The sequence below is a fragment of the Gossypium raimondii genome, chromosome 13 (assembly GCF_025698545.1).
Source record: "Gossypium raimondii isolate GPD5lz chromosome 13, ASM2569854v1, whole genome shotgun sequence".
Lineage (NCBI taxonomy): Eukaryota > Viridiplantae > Streptophyta > Magnoliopsida > Malvales > Malvaceae > Gossypium > Gossypium raimondii.
The window spans coordinates 18,545,651-18,556,101 of NC_068577.1; the positions used below are offsets into that span (position 1 = coordinate 18,545,651).

The window sequence follows — 10,451 nt, forward strand, 5'->3', positions numbered from 1 at the left end:
AAAAGGTTTGAACTTGTAACCAAAAAGGTAACCCATGATGAGGGCACCTTCTCAAAAGATCCTTAAATCTCTTTCATGCATCATATGATGTATCCAAATCAATTTGAGAAAAAAAAGAGATGACGGTCCTTAACTTAGTTGTTTTAACCGGTGGAAAATAATTCAACAAAAACTTCTCAGTCATCTGATCCCAAGTCGTGATAGAACCCTGTCGAAGTGAATTCAACCATTGTTTTGCCTTGCTCCTCAAAGAGAATGGGAACAACTATAAGTGTATGACATCATCAATAATGTCATTGATCTAGAATGTGTCATAGATCTTTAGAAAGTTAGCCAAATTAGCATTCGGATCTTCATCTTGCAACCCATCAAACTGAACATATTGCTGTACCATATGAATTGTGTTCGGCTTCAGCTCAAAATTGTTTGAAAGAATAGTCGAACTAACGATACTCGATTCAGCCTTAATCAAAATCGGCTGAGCATAATCATACATAGTATGAGGAAGCTACTGATTATTTTGATTATCATCCATCTCTATAGTAATGTCATTTTGCTCTTGATTGTTTATTAAAATCTGTTGATCTTGCCTTACTTTTCTAACTTCTCTCCAATTTTTTAGAGCAGTTTTCTCAATCTCATTGTAAAAAATTAACAATTCCAATAGGTTTTGTCAGAATCAAACAAACGAAAAATTAAAATGTAAAATGAAATTAAAAATAAAAATATTAAAATAAAAATAAAATGGCTAAATTAATAGAAATTAAGTTTTCCTCATATTTTAGTCTCCGACAACGATGCAAAAAACTTGATGCAATCATAAACCAACTTAAAATCTAACTAAGACAAGTGTACCTATCAATTAATAGTATAGCTACGGTAAGATAAGATATTGTTCCCACGAAAACTAAAAGTACTAGTAATTATTTCCTTTCTATTATTTAACCGATAAATTTGAGTAATCAATTAAAAATAAAATTAACTAAATTAATTAACTATGAACACGGCACAAAAAAAAATAGGAAAATAACAGATTAACAAACAAGAAGCAAAACAATGCCCAAGAAAGAATTCACTTAGATTTCATCTGTCATTATCAATCTAAACTACGCAATTTCTTCACTTAGTATATTGATCCGTAGAAATCCCTAAATTATGCTAATATATATTTTGAGAGTAAGAACAACTGGCTATAGGTTGATTATTTAAAATTTATTTCTAATTAAAACCCATATTATCGCATTAACTTGATTTATGGATTCCCCTATTCAATTTGACTCTAATTCGATAGATTTATGTCGTTCTATTTCTAGGATTGCATGTAACTCCATTCATTTATGCAAGATCTACTCTTAAACAGGGTCTATTCCTCCTCTGTTTTAAGCACATCAATCATGGATCAATATTCTAGAAATGTTAAACCAAGAATTAAGCACACATAATTGAGAACAACTAAATATTTATTATGTAAAATAGAAATCAAATGAAAAAATTAATCATAGGGTTCATCTCCCTAGGTATTTAGAAAATTAGTTCATACTCGTAAATAAAACATCCAAACCACAGTATAACCACAAGAAACAAAGAAACTCATAATAATCTCCAAAGAAATCAAAATAGAATCTTCAATCTTGATGGAAATCTACTTCAAAATCCATTTCAATGGTATTTTTCAAGTTGTTTTCTTGAGTATTCTAGGACGGCTCATTCCTATCTTCATATTTTTGTCATATGTAAGTCTTAGAATGCCCGAAAAACCGTAAAAAATTGTATTTTTTTAATTTTTCAAAGTGTAATTCATGAAATCAACACAATCTGTCATATGGCTGTATGGCAGCCCCTGTGGCGTATACGGCCGCGTGTAATGGTATAGCTCGTGTGGCCCTTGTACGTTGCTCTAATTTTCTAGTTTTCGCTCCTTTTGCTCCCTGATGCTCTCCTAAGTACAAGAACATGAATTTAATGGATTAGGAGCATAAAATTCACCATTAACATCGAATAATCACCCAAAAATGCATTTAGAATGAGACTAAAATTTTTTACTTTTAGCACCTACCAATCGTCCAACCAACATACCAAACTGGCACCGAAGTAGGGTAATTGGCATGTAAGGTGCATACTAGACCACAAAGCACATACTGGCACACAAAAGGCATCCTGGTGCGTAAGCGCATAACCTGTACATAAACCGATCCTATGACAGGCCAATTATATCTGACATAGCCCGAACAACTAATAGGATTGTTAAAAGCCTTATTTGATAATATGTTTTGATATAACAAATTAAAGTGTTTTTGAAAAGAAGTTAAGTTGAGCAATTTGAGAAAATCAAGTTGAAATGGTTTCAATTAAATCAAACACTTTGAATTATATTTTAACTGTTTTCAAACAAGTTAGTTTTCAAAAAAGTATCGATACGTTTTGTCTAAGTGTCGATAGTTTTGAAGATATCAATACCCATTCTAAAATTGATACCAAATTGACATTATGTTTTCAAATTACAGAAAAAAGCATCGATACCTTTTCAAAATGTATCGATATCTTTTACCAAGTATCGATATCTCTACTCTAACAGTCACTAAAATTTGCATTAATTACAAAAAATATCGATACCCTTTTAGTAGGTATTCGATACTCAATGTTGCACGTGCATTAAATGAACTGGTATTTTCATCCCAACGACTATATTCATTTTCCCAACAACCACAATGGTTGGAAATCAATTAGAGGGTATAAATACCATCTTCCAAAGGTCCTACGACAACAAGAGACATGTGCAAAGCTTAAAGATCAATAAAAACAACCCAAGAGCTTAATTCTTTCATACTTTTTCTTGTAAAAACTTGTGAGCTTTCATTGTATTTATTTAGCTCAAGTGGTCTTCGTTGTATTTGAGCTTAATTGACAAACATTCTAATCTTGTTAGGATTACTTCTTAGTTTGCTTATTTGTTCTCTTTGAGAGAGGGTTAATTCTTAAGGTTTGGGTAGACACCTTAAGGGAGTGAAATCTTAAGATTTGGGGCATAAATATTAAGGGAGTTGTAAGGTTAAACCTTATCCTTAAAGGTTACCAAATTAGTGAATTTGAGAAAATCCTTAATTATGGAAAGCTACGGTAGTGGAGTAGGAAATTGGGGTCGAACTACTATAAATTCTTGTGTTCTCTATTGCACAATTTTTATTGCTTCCACGACATTATCTCAAAGGCCAATTCAATTTCCTTATCAGTGATCTCGAGTTGATCCTTCCGAGCTAATAGGTATCGATATTTAATTCATTTATAATTTAGTACATATACCATTTATCAATCATATTCACAATCAAAATCTCATTTCATTAACAAATCATATGCAATTCATGTCACATAGCATATTTCTACTCAATTTCTATATCACAAATCTTATTCCTAAGTATCCCACATCATTTTCCATTTTATTCATTCTAGTCTTCTACTTCGAATTTCATATCAAATTCAACTCCATAGTTCATATTTTTATATTAGACTTACCTGAACATTCCTCATGTAGTTTATATGCACATTAAATAATTTAAAATAATCCCCAAACGATAAATGTACCAACCAGAGTTTTTGGTTAGTCGTCGATCACTTTCGTTTTTCCTTTCTCTCTCGAAGATTCTACGTCAACGTTAGCTACGTACATTCACAAAACATATCACACAATCAATTACCATTGAATTCCCAACAAAATATCAATTTATTCAAAATTTTTAGTTTATTCAATTTAGTCCTTAAAATTAGGATAAACATAATTTTAACAACTCAATTTTTAATGGTATAAAAAACGGTAGTTTCAAAACTCTATTTTCTGATGATCGAGTCAAGAAATATTATTTATTAATATTTATGAGGTTATTACAATATTATATTGAATTCGGTATAATAATTTTAGTTATGTGAAAAGTTAGTTAAGGTACAATTGTATTGGTTTAAAAGTCAATGGTTTTGGAAATTGAGGTCTCGAGACCTCAATTCTTTAAATCAAAGTCATAAATACTTTTATTAAATATTTATAGATTTATTTTATAATTAAATTAAATTTTGAATAGGTAATTTTACAAAATTAGTGATTAATTAAGGTAAAAGGACTAAATCGTAAAAATCATAAAAGTTAATTGCATTTGATTTTTAATAGTTAAAAGGTTTAATTAATAATTTTTTGGAGTTTTACGTGAAATTTACCACTTTTAAGTTATATTCGACGGTTTAATTATATTTTAGATATAAATATTTATTAAGTTAAGGTTAAAATAAAAATAAAAAGTTAAAGTATAAAAAAATGGTCATTTTCAACCTATTCTTTCTTATCATTCGAAAGTAAGAAAAGGGAGAGGAAGCCATTGTTGAACATTTCCAACCATTTTTCTCTTGCATGTGACTACATTTAAGATCAGAATTTGAATCAATCAGTAGATAATCAAGAAAAAAGCTAAATTACGGATTAGTCCCTGACACTTTGTTACTATTTTTTTCCAAGTAAGTTCATATGGAGCTTACTGTATTCTATTATTATGTTTAAAATGTGTGCTTATACCTATTAATTATATATATACAAGTGTACATTTGATTAATACGACAACTATCGACTAAATTGTAAAAGAAGAAATTTAAATGATAATAGTGAATAGATGAGTAATATTGACTAATCAAAGTTGTGATATGATTGAATGATGTGTATATGATGATAACTCATCGTAAATGTATGGGAATTGTTATCGAAAATATGAAAAATGAGTATACGACTACAAAGATTAAAAATGGATTGAATACGAGGAATAATGCTTGTGTGAACTTAGTGAATAAATGGGATACAATGACATGTCATTAGGATTTATACAGTTTTGGATGCTGGTCGTGGTTGTTTTACTAAGTGCTAAGGCCCTCCATTTGTTGTGGATTCTTCACAGCTTGTGTAAGCAACATCATGTAAAGTTACCATCCCGACTCACAACTCATGTGACTAGGCTTATTTTCATAGCTCGTGTGAGCAAAATCATGTAAAGTTACCATCCCGATTCACAACTCGTGTGAGCAGGCTTATTCTCAGAACTCGTGTGAGCAACCTTATCTCATGTGTCCGAAGTATATTTACTATAGTTATCCTGGTAGTAAACATGTTGTGTAAGTGAATTGGTATAAAGGTTCAAAGATGTATTAAATGTTATACGTGAGTTGAGTATTGTATTTGTGTTTCTATTCTTGAGTATATTAATTGTTGGGTAAGTTTCTGTTATATTTATTTGGATTAGTATTTGTTTATGCTATGTTGTATGTTTATAACTTGTAATTATCATTACAAAATAATGAATTGGTCGTGAAGGACTAATTTGTGAAATGTTACAAGATTGTTGAAAATGATGGATCATGAGAATGTATATGGATATGTTATATGATTATGAGAATGTCAAGGATTGGAATGGACTAAATTGTTATGTTGCCAAACGAGCATAGATTGAATGTGATATGAATAAGAACTCAAGTATATAAGTATATAAATTGAGTACGAAGTGGATATCATATGTTATGCTATATTGAAAGGTTATACATGTATATATGAATTGCTTTATAAAATCTTGATGTATGAGCAAACTAACAATTTCATTATTTCATGGAAATGTATGTGAAAGTAAAAGGATGCCAAAAGATTTCCATACTTAGCTACATTATGTTTCCATTACTTAGCTACATTATGTTTCCATTACTTAATTGTTGATTTATTAGGGTAAGCTAATTGAATTTTATATGAACTTATTAAGTATTCGTAATACTTATCTTATTTACAGCTTTTTTACCCAAATAATATAAAAAATAATTAATTATGAAAAATGTACGAAAAATAGATGAATTACAAAAATAGACATTTGCTACAGTGTTTTAACAATACTGCTTGACATATTGGCAGGACCAGACTGAAATGTGATGACCTAAAATATTCAGGGACCTGATATGTAAATTTCATATTTTGGTTAGCAGCTAAAAAAAAGGCTTTAAGGGTGTCACCTGACAGTGTGGCGGCATCAAACTTAAATGGGTAAATTGCTTTATAAACTCCCTTGTTTATTATTTTCTTTTATTCTCCTTTAACACAAAAAATAGAGAGGCTTCTTTCTAATTAGTCCAAAAAGTTTTTTCTACCAAAAAGTATTTTTATAAAAAAGCCGATTCCAATTGGAAATGAATTTTATTTATATTTTAAAAATAATTATAATTTTATTATCAATTTGATTTACTGAACACGAAATAAAACTATAATTATAAAAGCTTTAGAAAAATCTTATTATGTATAAATTGTAATTATTAGTTAAATTTATAGTTTTCTAATATAATGTGAGCGAAAGAAAACTACTATGTATACCATTAATGACTATTTCAAACATAATTTGAACAAAAAAATATTTTTGAAAAAGAAATAAAATTTATTTCCAATTGGAATTGATTTTTTTTACAAAAATAATTTTTGGTAGAAAATTTATTTTGGACTAATTAGTAAGAGGCATTTCTATTTTTGATGTTAAAGGGGAATAAAAGAAAATAATAAACAAGGGGGGTTTATGAAGCAATTTACCATTTAAAGGTGTTGCCACATTGTCAGGCAACACCCTTAAAGCCTTTTTTTCAGCTATCAACTAAAATAAGAAATTTACATATCAAGTCCCTGAATATTTTAGGTCATCACATTTTAGTCTGGTGCTGCCAATTTGTCAGATGTCACCGTCAGAACACTGTAGCAAATGCCTATTTTCGTAATTAATTTGTTTTCCATACCTTTTTCGTAATGAATTATTATTTATATTATTTGGGTAAAAAAGCCCTTATTTGCTTTTTCGTCTCTGTATAGGTCATTTTGCAAAACGCGTTGGTCTAATCTATCCATATTGACAAAGTGAGATACCTTGTCACTAATTATAGCCCTCAAAGTCCCAAATCTAGTGAAAACATGCTTTTGTAGGAAACACGTGACTATCTTGACATTGTTTGTTGGATATGATTTAGCCTCTACCCACTTGGACACATAATCAACAGTCACCAACATGTACTTGCTACCCTACAAAGGAGGAAATGGACCCAAAAAGTCAATTCCCCACACATCAAATAATTCTACTTCAAGGATATTATTCAAACGCTTTGGCTTGCAACCCTTCTTAAATAAAGTCGGCCAATGGCTTGCAACACTTTGGCTGCAATGGTGAACCCCCAACTTGTCCCCAACTTTGGGACGAATGACAGTGATAAAGGATATCAGCTACCTCACTCTCGGCTACACACCTTCTGATCATTTGATTTGCACACTGTTTAAACAAAAATGACTCTTCCCATAAATAATAACTTGTATCATGAAGGAATTTCTTCCTTTGTTGGTATGACATTTAGGCCAGCATTATTCCACTGGCCAAAAAGTTAGCAAAATTAGCAAACTAAGGAATTTCATGAATTTTACTTACCTTCAAGATATGCTTATCTGCAAAATATTCATTAATAGGAATAAAGGAGTAAGTTTCCTCTTATTGTTCCAATCTTGATAGATGGTCTGCCACTTGATTCTCAACCCTCTTTCCTATCCTAGATCTCAAGATTAAATTTTTGGAGTAAAAGTACCTATTGAATCAATCTTGGCTTAGCTTCTTTCTTCGCCAACAAATATTTAATTGTTAAATGATCCCTATAGACTGTCACTCTAGTGCCTACAAAATAAGAATGAAATTTATCAAAAGCAAAAACAATAGCAAATAGTTCTTTTCTAGTTATTGTATAGTTTAACTGGGCCCTTGTCAAAGTTCAACTCGCATAATAACTCAAATGGAAGACTTTATTTCTTCACTGACCAATTGCAACTCCAACTGTGAAGTCACTAGCGTCACACATCAGCTCGAAAGGAGAATTCCAATCTGGTGTAACAATAATGGGTGCCAAAATTAAACGTCGTTTCAACTCATCAAATGTATCCAAGCACACCTTATCAAAATTGAATGTTATATCTTTTTCTAACAAAGTACACAGTGGCTTGGAAATCTTTGATGAATCTTTGATAAACATCGGTATGCCCCAAATAACAATCCAAGAAATAATAATAGTCACGACCCATAAGTCTATCAAACATCTGGTTCATGAACGGTAGTGGGAAATGGTCCTTTCAAGTTGTTTTGTTCAATTTCCTATAATCTAGAGAAATTCGCCAACCTAAAACTGTCATTGTTGGAATAAGCTCATTATTTTAATTCTCCAAAATTATGATTCCTCCTTTCTTTGGTACGTATTGAACTAGACTCACCCACGAGATAGGGTAAATAATTCTCGTATCTAACCATTTGAAGATTTCCTTTCTGACTACATCCTTCATGATCGGATTTAGTATTTTTTGTTCATCAATCGATGGTTTCTCACCATCTTCTAGTAAGATTTTATGCATGCACAGAGACGGGTTAATTCCTCAAACATCAGCTATAGTCCACCCAATTGCCTTTTAAAACTTTTCAGAACATCAATAAACTTTTCCTCTTAACTCTCGGTTAACTCAACGAAAATTATGACAGGAAAAGTTGAAAAGTTACCCAAATAAACATATTTCAAATGGGATGGAAGTACCTTTAACTCCAATTTGGATGGCTCTTTAATTGATGCCTTTGATTGTATATGCTCACGGGATGCCAATTCCAATTATTCAAATTGGGATTCCAAAATGACTCCCTTCAAATTAGCTTCCAGTAAAGCCACATATTTATTATCTTCATTGTCTCTTGGTGGATTGGACACTAAGGTACGCTCCAATAGGTCATCTACAAAAATAAGTTCCCATTCTATAGAGACTAATGGTTCTATCCCGAACATCACAGAATGTTCTTCAATTGCATCAGGGAATCTTATGGCTTTAAATACACTAAAGGTTACCTGATCCTATTGAACTCACATGGTGAGTTCGCATTTCTGCACATCAATCAATGTCTAACTAGTTGCCAAGAAAGGCCTCCCCAGGATGATTGGTACTTCATTATCTACTTCAAGATCCAAAATAATAAAGTCAACTGGAAATATAAATTTATCAACACGTACCAATAGATCTTCGATCTTTCCTTCAGGATGTGCTAATGATATATTTTTCAGCTGAAGTGTAACTGTTGTTGGTTTGACTTCACCAATACACAATTTGCTAAACAAAAACATAAGCATCAAATTTATACTTGCTCTCAAATCACATAGAGCCATTTCGCAATAGAAATATCCAATGTTGCAAGGTATAGTAAAGCTAGTTGGATATTTTATTTTGAAGGTCAACTTGTTTTGTAGGAGTGCACTACTCCCTTTTGTTAATGCTATTGTCTCAAATTCTCTTAACCTTATCTTTTTAGAAAGGATATCCTTAATAAATTTGACATAATTCGGCATTTGCTCCAAAGCTTCCACTGATGAGATATTGATATGAAGTTGTTTAAGTAAATCCAAGAACTTCTTGGATTGAGCCTCTTGCTTTTGCTGTTGGAGTCATTGAGGATAAGAAGGTGATGGGGTTTTAATTCTATCATGTCCGTTGTTTGGGTCTCAGGTGCTGAATTCTCAGTTGCGGGAATAAAATTTTGTACTGTGGGAATTCCAACATCCAATTGAATTTCCTCATTGTTCTGAGCATTAGCAGGCCTGCCTTTAGTTTTAATATTCTTAGGCTCTAATGTCTTCCTACTTCTCAAGGTAACGGCTTTGCAATGTTCCTTCCCCAAATTTCTCGGGTTTTTAGTATTGCTTGGCAAAACACCTTGGGATCGGCTTCTAAGCTCGTTGGCTAGTTGTCCTTTTTGATTTTCCAGAATCTTTAATGTTGTTGCTTGGCCTTGAATCAGGCCATCATTCTTTACCATGTATGCCTTCAGAAAATTCTCAAGATTACTTGAAGACTCGATGGCAGAGGTTTTTGAACTTGTTGAGAGTACCCTAGTTGATAATTTGGTCTTGTTAGCATATGAGGGTTACTCAGACTAGCCCCTTGATTGCCCCATGAAAAATTTGGATGATTCCGCCATGTAGGATTGTAAAAATTCAACTACGGACCACACCTTTTTTGATTCCCCATATAATAAATTGACTCTAGATTTGATGATCAATTCTAAAAAATATGGCCATCCCCACAATAAACACAAGAGATATTTTCAAATTGATTTGGCTGGTGACCTTTCATGTTAGAATTGAAACCATTTACAGTCATATTTTTAAGCATAGAAGATATAAAAGATACATGCGTTGCCAACGAAATAACTGCATCAACTTCTTGTACTCCTACCACTTTTCTTCTCGTGGCTGTTCAATTGGTTGGGCACTTATAATTTTTGCTAGAAATCCTTTCAAGAATTTCGTATGCCTCATTGTATGATTTCAAAAGTAGGGCTCCATTAGCTAAAGCATTGAGACCATTGTATAAGGTCTCCAACTGAGTACAATGTGAA

General features: G+C 31.7%; 1 non-coding gene across 1 annotated transcript; it reads left to right on the forward strand.

Annotated features, from left to right (window-relative positions):
* Positions 1 to 29: 29 nt before the first annotated feature.
* Positions 30 to 136, forward strand: LOC128036339 (small nucleolar RNA R71). Its single transcript, XR_008193137.1, has one exon. It is a non-coding gene; the product is annotated as a small nucleolar RNA R71 (small nucleolar RNA).
* The last annotated feature ends 10,315 nt before the right edge of the window (positions 137 to 10,451 follow it).